Source organism: Ranitomeya variabilis, chromosome 1, assembly GCF_051348905.1.
Source record: "Ranitomeya variabilis isolate aRanVar5 chromosome 1, aRanVar5.hap1, whole genome shotgun sequence".
Taxonomy (NCBI): Eukaryota; Metazoa; Chordata; class Amphibia; order Anura; family Dendrobatidae; genus Ranitomeya; species Ranitomeya variabilis.
In genome coordinates, this window is record NC_135232.1 from 514,483,661 (window position 1) to 514,503,293 (window position 19,633).

Sequence of the window (19,633 nt, forward strand, 5' to 3'; positions counted from 1 at the left end):
TGTTCTTCCCAATCCTTTTCGGTCTGTCATAGACAAAAGGTGCAAAGCTCGCCGGAGACTTGTTCCGCCGTGTGCGCCCCCGTTGTGTGCGCCCCCGTTATGTGCCATCCATGCTCCCGGGTTTCATTATTCCGCTAATTGTCCTGATGGTAGAGAAGGATGGAGAATGGGCGGGTGGGGCTTTATTGTTCCGAATGGGATTCCAGCGAGGACACTGGGAGCAATGGTGTCTGCACGGCTGGCGATGCCATAGACCTTCCTATATGGTGACGGGAACTGCACTGTCACATATGCGGCCATAGGCCTGCGGGAGCGATGGGCGAGAGACAGCGGGGGCATCTGCGGAGGAACGAGCATGAGGTAATGGCTGGCGAGGAGCTGCGTGGGGGGCACGGAGTGTCTATATGTGGGGGGCACAGAGTGTCTATATGTGGGGGGCACGGAGTGTCTATATGTGGGGGGCACAGAGTGTCTATATGTGGGGGGCACGGAGTGTCTATATGTGGGGGGCACGGAGTGTCTATATGTGGGGGGCACGGAGTGTCTATATGTGGGGGGCACGGAGTGTCTATATGTGGGGGGCACGGAGTATCTATATGTGGGGGGCACGGAGTGTCAATGTATGTGGGGGGCACGGAGTGTCTATATGTGGGGGGCACAGAGTGTCTATATGTGGGGGGCACGGAGTGTCTATATGTGGGGGGCACGGAGTGTCTATATGTGGGGGGCACGGAGTGTCTATATGTGGGGGGCACGGAGTGTCTATATGTGGGGGGCACGGAGTATCTATATGTGGGGGGCACGGAGTGTCAATGTATGTGGGGGGCACGGAGTGTCTATATGTGGGGGGCACAGAGTGTCTATATGTGGGGGGCACGGAGTGTCTATATGTGGGGGGCACGGAGTGTCAATGTATGTGGGGGGCACGGAGTGTCGTTACCTGTGGGGTACATGGAGTGTCATTACCCGTGGGTACATGGAGTGTCATTATCTGTGGGGTACATGGAATGTCATTATCTGGGGGGAGCATGGAGTGTCGTTACCTGCGGGGTACATGCAGTGTCAATATATGTGGGGTACATGGAGTGTCATTAGCTGTGGGGTGCATGGAGAGTCGTTACCTGCGTGGTGCATAGAGTGTCGTTACCTGCGGGGTAAATGGAGTGTCATTACCTGTGGGGTACATGGAGTGTCGTTACCTGGGGGAAGCATGGTGTGTCGTTACCTGCGGGGTACATGGAGTGTCATTACCTGGGGGCGAGCATGGAGTGTCGTTACCTGTGGGGTACATGGAGTGTCAATATATGTGGGGTACATGGAGTGTCATTACCTGCGGCGTGCATGGAGAGTCGTTACCTGCGGGGTGCATGGAGTGTCATTACCTGTGGGGTACATGGAGTGTCGTTACCTGGGGGAAGCATGGTGTGTCGTTACCTGCGGGGTACATGGAGTGTCATTACCTGGGGGCGAGCATGGAGTGTCGTTACCTGTGGGGTACATGGAGTGTCAATATATGTGGGGTACATGGAGTGTCATTACCTGCGGCGTGCATGGAGAGTCGTTACCTGCGGGGTGCATGGAGTGTCAATATATGTGGGGTAAATGGAGTGTCGTTACCTGTGGAGTACATGGAGTGTCGTTACCTGGGGAAGCATGGAGTGTCAATATATGTGGGGTACATGGAGTGTCATTACCTGTGGGGTATATGGAGTGTTGTTACCTGTGCGGTACATTGAGTGTCGTTACCTGTGGGGTACATGGAGTGTCATTACCTGGGGGGAGCATGGAGTGTCATTACCTGAAGGGTACATGGAGTGTCGTTACCTGTCGGGTACATGGGGTGTTATTATATATGGGGTACATGGAGTGTCGTTACCTGTGGGCTACAAGGAGTGTTATTATATATGGGGTACATGGAGTGTCATTACCTGTGGGGTACATGGAGTGTCGTTACCTGTGGGTTACATGGAGTGTCAATATATGCGGGGTACATGGAGTGTCGTTACCTGTGGGGTACATGGAATGTCGTTACCTGTGGGGTACATGGAGTGTCATTGCCTGTGGGGTGCATGGAGTGTCGTTAACTGTGGGGTACATGGAGTGTCAATATATGTGGGGTACATGGAGTGTCATTACCTGTGGGGTATATGGAGTGTTGTTACCTGTGCGGTACATTGAGTGTCGTTACCTGTGGGGTACATGGAGTGTCATTACCTGGGGGAAGCATGGAGTGTCATTACCTGAAGGGTACATAGAGTGTCGTTACCTGTGGGGTACATGGGGTGTTATTAGTTATGGGGTACATGGAGTGTCGTTACCTGTGGGGTACATGGGGTGTTATTAGTTATGGGGTACATGGAGTGTCGTTACCTGTGGGGTACATGGAGTGTCGTTACCTGTGGGGTACATGGAGTGTCAATATATGCGGGGTACATGGAGTGTCGTTACCTGTGGGGTATATGGAATGTCGTTACCTGTGGGGTGCATGGAGTGTCATTACCTGGGGGGGAGCATGGAGTGTCATTACCTGTGGGGTACATAGAGTGTTATTATATATTGGGTACATGGAGTGTCGTTACCTGTGGTGTACATGGAGTGTCATTACCTGTGGGGTTCATCGAGTGTGATTACCTGTGGGGTGCATGGAGTGTTATTATATATGGGGTACATGGAGTGTCGTTACCTGTGGGGTACATGGAGTGTCGTTACCTGTGGGTTACATGGTGTGTCAATATATGCGGGGTACATGGAGTGTCGTTACCTGTGGGGTACATGGAATGTCGTTACCTGTGGGGTACATGGAGTGTCATTACCTGTGGGGTGCATGGAGTGTCGTTAACTGTGGGGTACATGGAGTGTCAATATATGTGGGGTACATGGAGTGTCATTACCTGTGGGGTATATGGAGTGTTGTTACCTGTGCGGTACATTGAGTGTCGTTACCTGTGGGGTACATGGAGTGTCATTACCTGGGGGGAGCATGGAGTGTCATTACCTGAAGGGTACATGGAGTGTCGTTACCTGTGGGGTACATGGGGTGTTATTAGTTATGGGGTACATGGAGTGTCATTACCTGTGGGGTACATGGGGTGTTATTAGTTATGGGGTACATGGAGTGTCGTTACCTGTGGGGTACATGGAGTGTCGTTACCTGTGGGGTACATGGAGTGTCAATATATGCGGGGTACATGGAGTGTCGTTACCTGTGGGGTTCATGGAGTGTCATTACCTGTGGGGTGCATGGAGTGTTATTATATATGGGGTACATGGAGTGTCGTTACCTGTGGGGTACATGGAGTGTCGTTACCTGTGGGGTACATGGAGTGTCAATATATGCGGGGTACATGGAGTGTCGTTACCTGTGGGGTATATGGAATGTCGTTACCTGTGGGGTGCATGGAGTGTCATTACCTGGGGGGGAGCATGGAGTGTCATTACCTGTGGGGTACATAGAGTGTTATTATATATTGGGTACATGGAGTGTCGTTACCTGTGGTGTACATGGAGTGTCATTACCTGTGGGGTTCATCGAGTGTGATTACCTGTGGGGTGCATGGAGTGTTATTATATATGGGGTACATGGAGTGTCGTTACCTGTGGGGTACATGGAGTGTCGTTACCTGTGGGTTACATGGTGTGTCAATATATGCGGGGTACATGGAGTGTCGTTACCTGTGGGGTACATGGAATGTCGTTACCTGTGGGGTACATGGAGTGTCATTACCTGTGGGGTGCATGGAGTGTCGTTAACTGTGGGGTACATGGAGTGTCAATATATGTGGGGTACATGGAGTGTCATTACCTGTGGGGTATATGGAGTGTTGTTACCTGTGCGGTACATTGAGTGTCGTTACCTGTGGGGTACATGGAGTGTCATTACCTGGGGGGAGCATGGAGTGTCATTACCTGAAGGGTACATGGAGTGTCGTTACCTGTGGGGTACATGGGGTGTTATTAGTTATGGGGTACATGGAGTGTCATTACCTGTGGGGTACATGGGGTGTTATTAGTTATGGGGTACATGGAGTGTCGTTACCTGTGGGGTACATGGAGTGTCGTTACCTGTGGGGTACATGGAGTGTCAATATATGCGGGGTACATGGAGTGTCGTTACCTGTGGGGTTCATGGAGTGTCATTACCTGTGGGGTGCATGGAGTGTTATTATATATGGGGTACATGGAGTGTCGTTACCTGTGGGGTACATGGAGTGTCGTTACCTGTGGGGTACATGGAGTGTCGTTACCTGTGGGGTACATGGAGTGTTATTATACAGTATATGGGGTAAATGGAGTGTCGTTACCTGTGGGGTACGTGGAGTGTCTATATATATGGGGTACATGGAGTGTCGTTACCTGTGGGGTACATGGAGTGTTGTTACCTGTGGGGTACATGGAGTGTTATTATACAGTATATGGGGTAAATGGAGTGTCGTTACCTGTGGGGTACGTGGAGTGTCATTATATATGGGGTACATGGAGTGTCGTTACCTGTGGGGTACGTGGAGTGTTATCATACAGTATATGGGGTACATGGAGTGTCGTTACCTGTGGGGTACATGGAGTGTTATTATACAGTATATGGGGTACATGGAGTGTTGTTACCTGTGGGGTACATGGTGTGTTATTATATATGGGGTAGATGGAGTGTCATTACCTGTGGGGTACATGGACTGTTTTTACATATGGGGTACATGGATGGTTATATATGGAGTACAATGATTCTGTTATTATATATGGGTACATGAACTCTTTTATAAGTTGAAGACTATCATGACATTGCGGTAATGAAGCAGTGACCCAGGATAGTTTGACTTAAACGTCTTTATTTTGGCAACTTAGAAAAGTAACTCAAACTGTCACGATTCCTCTGTTTAGAGTGTCTGGGACTCAGTGATGGACAGCTCTGTCATCCTATCCTGTACTGGTTCGTGCTGAGCTATAGGGCTTTGATTGACAGCTTGGCTGACCTATCTGACTGGGAGGTACAGAGATTTCCACAGGTGCTCCCAGTTCTCGGTAATTGCCCTGCTATTTAGGTGAGCTGTCTGGCCCGGATCACTGCCAGCCATTGTTCTAAGCTTGTGCGCTCTGGTGTGTGTTCGCCTGATCCCTGTGCCATAAGTTCTGATCTTCTGCTACTGCCCTTTGGACTGTGTTCAGACTACCAGTTTGTTATTGCCCTTTGCTTATTCGCTATTTCTCTGGTACTCTGACCTTGGCTTGTGACCTGACTTACGACTTTGTATTTTCCCTTGGTTTACTATGTTCTCTTTTGGTTTTGACCCTAGAACTTCTGACTTTGCTGAATTACAGCCGGTTGTGACTAGCATCACATAAATGTTGTCCTCTGATCATCCGTAACAGCCCGGAATAATCTGTTGCCGAGGGCAACTGCATCACCGTAGCACTCGTTGCGCCAATGATGGCTTTGTTTTCTGACGCTGTCCTGTGTTCAGCCTCACATAGACCTGGTTTACATAGAGCTCTTGCTTGCAAAACCAATACTGAGGCACCCAAACATTAACTGTTTAAATGGGAATCCTGGACATGAGCCACTCCCAAAACCCGGAGTGGAGAGAGAGATCCGTCCCACTGCCATCGTACAGAGCTCTCCAAAAATAAAAGCCCATATCAGGTTTTCCTAAAACTGACCTGGTCAAATAGCTTGACCAAGTTCACACTCTTTTAGGCTCCCTTCACACATCTGTTTTTCATGTCCATATGTGGTCCTTTTTTGTTTTATGGATTGCAAATACAGACACATGCTCACCTATTGTATTCAGTGGTGGTGCGCGCATGTCAGATTTTTCACAGGGACTGTGCTTTCTTGTGAAAAACCTGTAGACATGCTGTTTTGTATCAGCAGCACGGGCTACAAAACGTCCCCTAGACGTGCACACTGACAACACACAGATGAAATCAGCACCTTGGAAAAAGCAGTACAGTTCACACTGTTCCCAGGTTCTGGGTGCTGAAGACAGTTCTGATTATTGTCGTCTGCTTTCCCTGAGATCAGTGCGACCAGACGACAATGATGGGAGTTGTATTCAGCACCAGCAGTGTACATCGTGTGTAAAGTTAAGAATTAAAAAAATTGTCGTGTGTGCCTGTGTACTTTTGAAAACCAGCAGTGGGAAAGTCTACTGGGGTGGGGGGTGGCAGCTGTTACTAATTTGGGAAAGATGACAATATCCCAAATGGTACCCAGGCTATTACTAACAGCTCACAGCACAGGTGTTAGGAATGGAGAGGTGTCTATAAAATCTATAAAATGACCCCATTACTAGTCCCATAGTCATATTGTAAAGAAGACACAGCTAAAATAAATTCCTTTAATTAAAATGCACACCCCACCCCATTTTCCCATCTATATATATGAGGCATCGTGATTACTCACTTATCCTGCCCCCTGCACAGTAGCTCCGCCCCCCACCACATCACCACACATAATCCCGCCCCCATCCCATTACCACACACAATCCCGCCTCCCACCACATTACCACACACAATTCCACCCCCCACCACATTACCACACACAATCCCGCCCCCCACCACATTACCACACACAATCCCGCCCCCACCACATTACCACACACAATCCCACCCCCACCCCATCACCACACGTAATACCACCCCCCACCCCATCACCACATGTAATCCCACCCCCCACCCCATCACCACATGTAATCCCGCCCCCACCCCATCACCACACGTAATCCCGCCCCCCACCCCATCACCACATGTAATCCCGCCCCCCACCCCATCACCACATGTAATCCCGCCCCCCACCCCATCACCACACGTAATCCCACCCCCCACTCCATCACCACACGTAATCCCACCCCCACTCCATCACCACACGTAATCCCACCCCTCACTCCATCACCACACGTAATCCCACCACCCACCCATCACCACACATAATCCCGCCCCCCACCCCATTACCACACATAATCCCGCCCCCCCACCACATTACCACACACGATCCCGCCCCCACCACATTACCACACACCATCCCGCCCCCACCACATTACAACACACAATCCCGCCCCCAGCCCATCACCACACGTAATCCCACCCCATCACCACACGTAATCCCGCCCCCCACCCCATCACCACATGTAATCCCGCTCCCCACCCCATCACCACACATAATCCCACCCCCCACTCCATCACCACATGTAAGCCCACCCCCCACCCCATCACCACACATAATCCCGCCCCCACCCCATTACCACACATAATCCCGCCCTCCACCACATTACCACACACAATCCCGCCCCCACCACATTACCACACACAATCCCGCCCCTACCACATTACCACACACAATCCCGCCCCCCCACCACATTACCACACATAATCCCGCCCCCCACCACATTACCACATATAATCCCTCCCCCCCACCACATCACCACACCACCAAACATAATCCCACCCGCACATGCGCACATGTCAGATTTTTCACAGGGACTGTGCTTTCTTGTGAAAAACCTGTAGACATGCTGTTTTGTATCAGCAGCACGGGCTGCAAAACGTCCCCTAGACGTGCACACTGACAACACACAGATGAAATCAGCACCTTGGAAAAAGCGGTACAGTTCACACTGTTCCCAGGTTCTGGGTGCTGAAGACAGTTCTGATTATTGTCGTCTGCTTTCCCTGAGATCAGTGCGACCAGACGACAATGATGGGAGTTGTATTCAGCACCAGCAGTGTACATCGTGTGTAAAGTTAAGAATTAAAAAAATTGTCGTGTGTGCCTGTGTACTTTTGAAAACCAGCAGAGGGAAAGTCTACTGGGGGGGGGGGGGGGGGGGGGGTGTCAGCTGTTACTAATTTGGGAAAGATGACAATATCCCAAATGGTACCCAGGCTATTACTAACATTCAGGTGTTAGGAATGGAGAGGTGTCTATAAAATGACCCCATTACTAGTCCCATAGTCATATTGTAAAGAAGACACAGCTACTATAAAGTCCTTTAATTAACATGCACACCCCACCCCATTTTCCCATCCATATATATAAGAGGCATCGTGATTACTCGCTTATCCCGCCCCCTGCACAGTAGCTCTGCCCCCCACCACATCACCACACATAATCCCGCGCCCATCCCATTACCACACACAATCCCGCCTCCCACCACATTACCACACACAATTCTGCCCCCCCCCACATTACCACACACAATCCCGCCTCCCCACCCCATCACCACACACAATCCCATCCCCCCACCCCATCACCACACACAATCCCATCCCCCACCCCATGACCATACATAATCCCTCCCCCACCACATTACCACACACAATCCCGCCCCCACCACATTACCACACACAATCCCACCCCCCACCACATTACCACACACAATCCCACCCCCACCACATTACCACACACAATCCCGCCCCCACCACATTACCACACACAATCCTGCCCCCCACCACATTACCACAACAATCCCACCCCCACCACATTACCACACGCAATCCCGCCCTCCCACCACATTACCACACACAATCCCGCCCCCACCACATTACCACACACAATCCCACCCTCCACCACATTACAACACAAAATACCGCCCCCCCACCACATTACCACACATAATCCCGCCCCCCACTACATTACCACATATAATCCCGCCCCCCCACCACATCACCACACCACCACACATAATCCCACCCCCCACCACATTACCAGACGAGGCTCCGTCCTCACACATTACCACACGTGGCTGCGTCCCCACACATTACCACACGAGGCACTGTCCCCCCACATTACCACACGAGGCTCCGTCCCCCCACATTACCACACGAGGCTCCGTCCTCCCACATTACCAGACGAGGCTCCGTCCTCACACATTACCACACGAGGCTCCGTCCTCCCACATTACCAGACGAGGCTCCGTCCTCACACATTACCACACGAGGCTACGTCCCCACACATTACCACATGAGGCTCTGTCCTCACACATTACCACACGATGCTCTGTCCCCCCACATTACCACACGAGGCTCCGTCCCCCCACATTACCACACGAGGCTCCGTCCCCACACATTACCACACGAGGCACTGTCCCCCCACATTACCACACGAGGCTCCGTCCCCCCACATTACCACACGAGGCTCCGTCCTCCCACATTACCAGACGAGGCTCCGTCCTCACACATTACCACACGAGGCTACGTCCCCACACATTACCACATGAGGCTCTGTCCTCACACATTACCACACGAGGCTCCGTCCCCCCACATTACCACACGAGGCTCCGTCCCCCCACATTACCACACGAGGCTCCATCCCCCCACATTACCACACGAGGCTCCGTCCCCACACATTACCACACGAGGCTCCGTCCCTCACATTACCACACGAGGCTCTGTCCCCCAACATTACCACACGAGGCTCCGCCCTCACACATTACCACACAAGGCTCCGTCCCTCACATTACCACACGAGGCTCCGTCCCCCCACATTACTACACGAGGCTCCGCCCGCCCCCTAATTACCACACGCTGCACTTCCTTTCTATGTAATTCAATCACTTAGCAATGAGCGTGCCGAGCGTTAGCTGGCTGGAAACAGCTAGTTTAGTACTATAAAAATAAAAACATTCCTGTGGCGCAGCTTCAGTTTCGAGCTGTAACATCATAGAGGTTACCGTCAGTCACTGCCAGCTGTTCCCACGCTCAGTTCACTGTGACCCGGCCGATGAACTAGGGTAACCTTCATTACTTCACCGCAGAGGCGTAGCTAGGGTTTTTGTTCAGAGGGGGCGAAGCTTCTGAGTGGGCCCCTAGCCAGGTAACCTTGATTACAACTGGGTGACACACCCTAATAGTGGAGGAAAACTTCAGCAGATGACTGCGCTGTTGCTGAAAATAATCTCTATACAAAGACCAACATGGATATTACCACCATATGGTCAGTGGTAGATACCAGACCTACAGAACATGTAAGAGATCACAACACAGTTACAGATAATGACTTACCGCTGATGTCCTTTCTCATGGAATCGTTCAATTTTCCCGTCTTTTCCATCTGGCCCAGACCGACATGACAACTTCTTCCAGCTACAGAGCTTACAACAAAGACACATTTCTCTTCTCATATTCCAGCCCCATCACTATCTATTCCCAACCTGCACAAACTCCTCATCTTGCTGATATCCCAATACTGAGCCTCTGCTATTACTGCACCTGCTGTGTGGTTCTCTGTGCCTTCTAAATTCTAAAGCACCCCTCTATTATGTAATAATTCCGGGTGCAAGTGCCCCAGAAAACAGTGCCCATATTTTGCCCAATAGGAAGTAATAATGCCCTCTGTGTGACCCTTAGATAGTCACAGTTACCTGAGTTCCCCTATAAGAAGTGCCCACTTTACATTTAATAATATCCCGAGTCTCCCCCCTGTATAGCTCCCATTTACACAGTATGATGCTCTCTTATACACAGTATAATGCCCCCTCACTGTATAGTGACACCCACACAGTATACTGACCCCTTAGTAGCCCCCAAACTGTTTGATGGCTCCAACACTGTAAGATGACCCCCTCACTGTAATCTCCACACTGTATGATGGCCCCCTAGATAGCCTCCATATAGTATAATGCACCAGATAGTCCTCAATATAGTATAATGCACTCCCATAGGTCTCCACATAGTATAATGCACCAGATAGTCCTCAATATAGTATAATGCACTCCCCATAGGCCTTCATATAGTATAATGCACTCCCCATGGGCAGACTCTATAGCATAAGGCAGCCCCCATAGGCAGACTCTATAGCATAAGGCAGCCCCCATAGGCAGACTTTATAGCATAAGGCAGCCCCTATTGGCAGACACTATAGCATAAGGCAGCCCCCATAGGCACACTCTATAGCACAAGGCAACCCCCATAGGCAGACTCTATAGCACAAGATAGCACCCATAGGCAAACTGCAGTATAAGATAAAACTGATGGTATTGGTTAGCAACATCGCGTGAAGAGAGAAAAACTAAACACGCTAGCCGGACTAGTAATAAGCTCAGTCGTAACTACATAATATCACAAGGAAAAGGGGGGGAGGGTGTGGAAACCACAAAAATACGACCAAAGAGCACTAAAGTGGAACTGTAAAAACTAGTAATCTTTATTAGTAACAATAACAGGACACGACATGTAACACAGTGATGGAAACAGTGTAACATACAGAAAAACTGCAACTGTGCAAAAATCTGACATGCAGAAAAAGAACCAGCTCAGAATTATTCCTCAGTGGTGTAAAGGGGGAAAGTAGTAACCACAAAGGCCTGTATACAGACTAGACCGTTAATGTCCATGTGGATCTTATAATAGGACCCTATAGCACATAATAAAGAATATGAAACAGAGCTAGACAATGCTATGTGTCATGATCTCAATGGCAAGAGAACATAGCATAAGCATATATAGGAACTAGCTCTTGGAAGATGGGAACTGAGCTGACCATGAACTAAACCTAACGCACAACTAGCAGTGGCCGGGTAGCATGCCTACGTTGATTCTAGATGCCCAGCACCAGCCGGAGGACTAAATAATGCTAGCAGAGGAAAATATCAGTCCTAGCTCACCTCTAGAGAAATACCCCGAAAGGAGACAGAGGCCCCCCACATGTATTGGCGGTGAATAAAGAAGAAATAACAAACGTAGTATGAAAATAGGTTTAGCAAATTTGAGGTCCACTTACTACATAGCAGAAGACAGAAAGGACACTTTCATGGTCAGCTGAAAACCCTATCAAAACACCATCCAGAAATTACTTTAAAACTCTGGCATTAACTCATAACACCAGAGTGGCAATTCCTGTTCACAAGAGCTTTCCAGACACAGTAACGAAACTACAGCTGTGAACTGGAACAAAAATGCAAAAACAAACATGGACAAGAGTCCAACTTATCTAGTAGTTGTCTAGGAGCAGGAACAAGCACAGAGAGGCTTCTGATAACATTGTTGACCGGCAAGCAACTAACAGAGCAGCAAGGTTATATAGCGACTCCCACATCTTGATGGGAACAGGTGAACAGAGAAGATGAAGACACCAGTTCAATTCCACCAGTAGCCACCGGGGGAGCCCAGAATCCAAATTCACAACAGTACCCCCCCCTCAAGGAGGGGGCACCGAACCCTCACCAGAACCACCAGGGCGATCAGGATGGGCCCTATGAAAGGCACGAACCAGATCAGAGGCATGAACATCAGATGCATTCACCCAAGAATTATCCTCCTGGCCGTATCCCTTCCACTTGACCAGATACTGGAGTCTCCGTCTGGAAACACGAGAGTCCAAGATTTTCTCCACAACGTACTCCAACTCACCCTCAACCAACACCGGAGCAGGAGGCTCAACGGAAGGCACAACCGGTACCTCATACCTGCGCAATAATGACCGATGAAAAACGTTATGAATAGAAAAGGATGCAGGGAGGTCCAAACGGAAGGAAACAGGGTTAAGAATCTCCAATATCTTATACGGGCCGATGAACCGAGGCTTAAACTTAGGAGAAGAGACCCTCATAGGGACAAAACGAGAAGACAACCACACCAAATCCCCAACACAAAGCCGAGGACCAACACGACGGTGGCGGTTGGCAAAAAGCTGAGTCTTCTCCTGGGACAACCTCAAATTGTCCACCACCTGCCCCCAGATCTGATGCAATCTCTCCACCACAGCATCCACTCCAGGACAATCCGAAGATTCCACCTGACCAGAGGAAAATCGAGGATGAAACCCCGAATTACAGAAAAACGGGGACACCAAAGTGGCAGAGCTGGCCCGATTATTGAGAGCGAACTCCGCCAATGGCAAAAAAGCAACCCAATCATCCTGGTCAGCAGACACAAAACACCTCAGATATGTCTCCAGGGTCTGATTAATCCGCTCGGTCTGGCCATTCGTCTGAGGATGGAAAGCGGACGAAAAAGATAAATCTATGCCCATCCTAGCACAGAATGCCCGCCAAAATCTAGACACGAATTGGGTCCCTCTGTCAGAAACGATATTCTCAGGAATACCATGCAAACGAACAACATTTTGAAAAAACAGAGGAACCAACTCGGAAGAAGAAGGCAACTTGGGCAGAGGAACCAAATGGACCATCTTAGAGAAACGGTCACACACCACCCAGATGACAGACATCTTCTGAGAAACAGGCAGATCTGAAATAAAATCCATCGAGATGTGCGTCCAAGGCCTCTTAGGAATAGGCAAGGGCAACAATAATCCACTAGCCCGAGAACAACAAGGCTTGGCCCGAGCACAAACGTCACAAGACTGCACAAAGCCTCGCACATCTCGTGACAGGGAAGGCCACCAGAAGGACCTTGCCACCAAATCCCTGGTACCAAAAATGCCAGGATGACCTGCCAACGCAGAAGAATGAACCTCAGAGATGACTCTACTGGTCCAATCATCAGGAACAAACAGTTTATCAGGTGGGCAACGATCAGGTCTATCCGCCTGAAACTCCTGCAAGGCCCGCCGCAGGTCTGGAGAAACGGCTGACAATACCACTCCATCCTTAAGGATACCTGTGGGCTCAGAGTTACCAGGCGAGTCAGGCTCAAAACTCCTAGAAAGGGCATCCGCCTTAACATTCTTAGAACCCGGTAGGTATGACACCACAAAATTAAACCGAGAGAAAAATAATGACCAGCGCGCCTGTCTAGGATTCAGGCGCCTGGCGGTCTCAAGATAAATCAAATTTTTGTGGTCAGTCAATACCACCACCTGATGTCTGGCCCCCTCAAGCCAATGGCGCCACTCCTCAAAAGCCCACTTTATGGCCAAAAGCTCCCAATTCCCAACATCATAATTCCGCTCAGCGGGCGAAAATTTACGGGAAAAGAAGGCACAAGGCCTCATCACGGAGCAGTCAGAACTTTTCTGCGACAACACTGCCCCAGCTCCGATCTCAGAAGCGTCGACCTCAACCTGAAAAGGTAGAGCAACATCAGGCTGACGCAACACAGGGGCAGAGGAAAAACGGCGCTTAAGCTCCCGAAAGGCCTCCACAGCATCAGGGGACCAATCAGCAACATCAGCACCCTTCTTAGTCAAATCGGTCAATGGCTTAGCAATATCCGAAAAACCAGCAATAAATCGACGATAAAAGTTAGCAAAGCCCAAAAATTTCTGAAGACTCTTAAGAGAAGAGGGCTGCGTCCAATCACAAATAGCTTGAACCTTGACAGGATCCATTTCAATGGAAGAGGGGGAAAAAATATATCCCAAAAAGGAAATCCTCTGTACCCCAAAAACACACTTAGAACCCTTCACACACAAAGAATTAGACCGCAAAACCTGAAAAACCCTCCTGACTTGCTGGACATGAGAGTCCCAGTCATCCGAAAAAATCAGAATATCATCCAGATACACAATCATAAATTTATCCAAATAATCACGAAAAATATCATGCATAAAGGACTGGAAAACTGACGGAGCATTTGAAAGACCAAAAGGCATCACTAAGTACTCAAAGTGGCCCTCGGGCGTATTAAATGCGGTTTTCCACTCATCCCCCTGCCTGATTCGCACCAAATTATACGCCCCACGAAGGTCAATCTTAGAGAACCACTTGGCCCCCTTTATGCGAGCAAACAAATCAGTCAGCAACGGCAATGGGTATTGGTATTTAACAGTGATTTTATTCAAAAGCCGATAATCAATACATGGTCTCAAAGAGCCGTCTTTTTTTGACACAAAGAAAAAAACGGCTCCTAAGGGAGATGACGATGGACGAATATGTCCCTTTTCCAAGGACTCCTTTATATATTCTCGCATAGCAGCATGTTCAGGCACAGACAGATTAAATAAACGACCCTTTGGGTATTTACTACCCGGGATTAAATCTATGGCACAATCGCACTCTCGGTGCGGAGGTAACGAACCAAGCTTGGATTCTTCAAAGACGTCACGATAGTCAGACAGGAACTCAGGAATTTCAGAGGGAATAGATGATGAAATGGAAACCACAGGTACATCCCCATGAGCCCCCTTACATCCCCAGCTCAACACAGACATAGCTCTCCAGTCGAAGACTGGGTTGTGAGATTGCAGCCAAGGCAATCCTAGCACCAAATCATCATGTAGATTATACAGCACCAGAAAGCGAATAATCTCCTGGTGATCCGGATTAATACGCATAGTTACTTGTGTCCAGTATTGTGGTTTTTTATTAGCCAATGGGGTGGAGTCAATCCCCTTCAGAGGAATAGGAGTCTCCAAAGGCTCTAAATCATACCCACAGCGTTTGGCAAAGGACCAATCCATAAGACTCAAAGCGGCGCCAGAGTCGACATAGGCGTCCGTGGTAATAGATGACAAAGAGCAAATCAGGGTCACAGATAGAATAAACTTAGACGGTAAGGTGCAAATGGAAACAGATTTACCAAGCTTTTTAGTGCGCTTAGAGCATGCTGATATAACATGAGTAGAATCACCACAATAGAAACACAACCCATTTTTCCGTCTAAAATTCTGCCGCTCGCTTCGGGACAGAATTCTATCACACTGCATACTCTCTGGCGACTTCTCAGTGGACACCGCCAGATGGTGCACTGGTTTGCGCTCCCGCAAACGCCTATCGATCTGAATAGCCATTGTCATGGACTCATTCAGACCCGCAGGCACAGGGAACCCCACCATAACATCCTTAATGGCATCAGAGAGACCCTCTCTGAAAGTCGCCGCCAGGGCGCACTCATTCCACTGAGTAAGCACAGACCATTTACGGAATCTTTGGCAGTAAATTTCCGCTTCATCTTGCCCCTGAGATAGGGACATCAAAGTTTTTTCTGCCTGAAGCTCCAAATGAGGTTCGTCATAAAGCAACCCCAAGGCCAGAAAAAACGCATCCACATTGAGCAACGCAGGATCCCCTGGTGTCAATGAAAAAGCCCAGTCTTGAGGGTCGCCCCGGAGCAAGGAAATCACAATCCTGACCTGCTGTGCAGGGTCTCCGGCAGAGCGAGATTTCAGGGACAAAAATAATTTGCAATTATTTCGAAAATTCTGAAACCCAGATCTATTCCCCGAGAAAAATTCCGGCAAAGGAATTCTCGGCTCAGATACAGGTGCATGACAAACAAAATCTTGCAAATTTTGTACCTTCGTGGCGAGATTATTCAAACCTGCAGTTACACTCTGAAGATCCATTACAAACAGGTGGACACAGAGCCATTCAAAGATTAGAAGGAGAAAAAAAAAAAAAAAATTTCAGCAGACTACTTATTTCTCTCCTTTCTCAGCCAAGGATTTTAACCCTTTAGTGGGCCGGTCAAACTGTCATGATCTCAATGGCAAGAGAACATAGCATAAGCATATATAGGAACTAGCTCTTGGAAGATGGGAACTGAGCTGACCATGAACTAAACCTAACGCACAACTAGCAGTGGCCGGGTAGCATGCCTACGTTGATTCTAGATGCCCAGCACCAGCCGGAGGACTAAATAATGCTAGCAGAGGAAAATATCAGTCCTAGCTCACCTCTAGAGAAATACCCCGAAAGGAGACAGAGGCCCCCCACATGTATTGGCGGTGAATAAAGAAGAAATAACAAACGTAGTATGAAAATAGGTTTAGCAAATTTGAGGTCCACTTACTACATAGCAGAAGACAGAAAGGACACTTTCATGGTCAGCTGAAAACCCTATCAAAACACCATCCAGAAATTACTTTAAAACTCTGGCATTAACTCATAACACCAGAGTGGCAATTCCTGTTCACAAGAGCTTTCCAGACACAGTAACGAAACTACAGCTGTGAACTGGAACAAAAATGCAAAAACAAACATGGACAAGAGTCCAACTTATCTAGTAGTTGTCTAGGAGCAGGAACAAGCACAGAGAGGCTTCTGATAACATTGTTGACCGGCAAGCAACTAACAGAGCAGCAAGGTTATATAGCGACTCCCACATCTTGATGGGAACAGGTGAACAGAGAAGATGAAGACACCAGTTCAATTCCACCAGTAGCCACCGGGGGAGCCCAGAATCCAAATTCACAACAGCTATGCAATATATAAGTCCATATAGTGGGTACCCAGACAGTAATCAAATGCAAAGTGACAAAAACGCCACTAATCACACCGGACGAACTGCTAATGTGGATAGAACTTATGTTACTCCCCAATGGCCGCTACCACACTAGTACAACCATTCCCCATATAATAATGAGCGCACTCGGCTGCTCCCTCATATTACCTGGTTGTGGGCGGCCGACTTCACTCTGCCAGATCAATGTCCTGCACGTCGCCCACGTCGTGCAGGACATTGATCTGGCAGAGTGAAGTCGGCCGCCCACAACCAGGTAATATGAGGGAGCAGCCGAGTGCGCTCATTATTATATGGGGAATGGTTGTACTAGTGTGGTAGCGGCCATTGGGGAGTAACATAAGTTCTATCCACATTAGCAGTTCGTCCGGTGTGATTAGTGGCGTTTTTGTCACTTTGCATTTGATTACTGTCTGGGTACCCACTATATGGACTTATATATTGCATAGCATTGTCTAGCTCTGTTTCATATTCTTTATTATGTGCTATAGGGTCCTATTATAAGATCCACATGGACATTAACGGTCTAGTCTGTATACAGGCCTTTGTGGTTACTACTTCCCCCCTTTACACCACTGAGGTATAATTCTGAGCTGGTTCTTTTTCTGCATGTCAGATTTTTGCACAGTTGCAGTTTTTCTGTATGTTACACTGTTTCCATCACTGTGTTACATGTCGTGTCCTGTTATTGTTACTAATAAAGATTACTAGTTTTTACAGTTCCACTTTAGTGCTCTTTGGTCGTATTTTTGAGGTTTCCACACCCTCCCCCCCCTTAAACTGCAGTATAAGGGTACCGTCACACATTGAAATTTCCATCGCTACGACGTTACGATTCGTGACGTTCTAGCGATATCGTTACGATATCGCAGTGTCTGACACGCAGCAGCGATCAGGGATCCTGCTGAGAATCGTACGTCGTAGCAGATCGTATGGAACTTTCTTTCGTCGCTTGATCACCCGCTGACATCGCTGGATCGTTGTGTGTGACAGCGATCCAGCGATGTCTTCGCTTGTAACCAGGGTAAACATCGGGTAACTAAGCGCAGGGCCGCGCTTAGTAACCCGATGTTTACCCTGGTTACAAGCGTAAACGTAAAAAAACAAACCGTACATGCTCACCCGTCGGTGTCCTTCAGGTCCCTTGCCGTCTGCTTCCTGCTTTGAGTGCCGGCCGGAAAGTGAGAGCAGATCACAGCGGTGCTGCGATCTGCTCTCACTGTACGGCTGCACTCAGAGCAGGAAGCAGACGGCAAGGGACCTGAAGGACACCGACGGGTGAGTATGTACTGTTTGTTTTTTTACGTTTACGCTGGTAACCAGGGTAAACATCGGGTTACTAAGCGCGGCCCTGCGCTTAGTAACCCGATGTTTACCCTGGTTACCCGGGGACTTCGGCATCGCTCCAGCGCCGTGATTGCAACGTGTGACCGCAGTCTACGACGCTGGAGCGATATTCATACGATCGCTGCGACGTCACGGATCGTGCCGTCGCAGCGATGAAAATTTCAATGTGTGACGGTACCCTTAGGAAGCCCCCATAGGCAGACTCTGTAGTATAAGGCAGACCCCCCATAGGCAGACTCTGTAGTATAAGGCAGACCCCACCATAGGCAGACTCTGTAGTATGAGGCAGACCCCCCCCCCCTTCATAGGCAGACTCTGTAGTACAAGGCAGCCCCCATATACAGTAAATAAATAAATGCTTGCCTCTTTTCTTCCTGGCTCCTCCGCTGCTCCAAGCAGCCGCACATCTCCGGACAGCGGGCGCCGGGTAGTGACGTCATCGCGCCCGCTGTCAGTGTCTGAGTCAGACGCTGACAGGGGGATGATAGGAGAGGGAGCATAACGCTCCTCTCATCAATGCGGTCAGCTGTATCGGCATCCAGGTCTCTGAATCTGCGGTCTGACACTCAGCTCACTGTCTCCTGGATGCCAAACTGAATGGTCGCATCATACCACCGTTTAGCAAGGAATCCAGATGAAGCAGAGGTGGATTATGGCATTGGAAAAATTGATTATTTTCAGACAAGTGAGGAATATGTTGTTTATTTATTTTTAATTGTACACTAATGAGTAAATGAGGGCGAATAGTGTTTATTTCAAATAAGGAGTCTGTCTCTCTTTCAATTTAAGGACATTATTCTGGCTGTGTATTTTTTACAGTATGACTATGGGGTTAGTAATGGGGATGTCTTATAGATGCCTCTCCTTTACTAACCACTGGGCTTGATGTCAGCGGCCAAAAAAAGGGAACATCAACCCCAGCCCTATTACCCCACTTGCCACCACCCCAGGGCAAGTGGGATGAGCGAGGCTATGTGACAAATTTGGTGCATGTTATTGATGCACCATTTCTGGGGGAGCTGAGAGCTGATGTTGGTACTCTGGGAGGGGGGCCAGTATCCACAGCATCATCCCTGGCTATTACTATTAGTGTACAGCTGTCTGTTTAGCTTTTGCTGGTTAGAATGTATAGAAGGACCCTACATCATTTATTTTTTTCTTTCTGGGGTCCCCCTGGAAACTAACCAGTAGAGTTTAAACAAACAGCTGTGAG

General features: G+C 48.9%; 1 protein-coding gene across 10 annotated transcripts in view; it reads left to right on the plus strand.

The window, feature by feature from the left end:
- The window catches only part of PTPRS (protein tyrosine phosphatase receptor type S), a 721,726-nt gene that overhangs the window by 277 nt on the left and 701,816 nt on the right, over nucleotides 1-19,633 (plus strand). Inside the window, exon 1 of one of the 10 annotated variants that reach the window (XM_077253525.1) lies at nucleotides 190-360. The exons of the other annotated variants lie outside the window; for them this stretch is intronic. The gene's annotated coding sequence lies outside the window, so the exon portion shown is untranslated. Of the gene's footprint in view, nucleotides 1-189; nucleotides 361-19,633 lie in introns of those variants that run through there. 10 annotated transcript variants of the gene reach the window in all.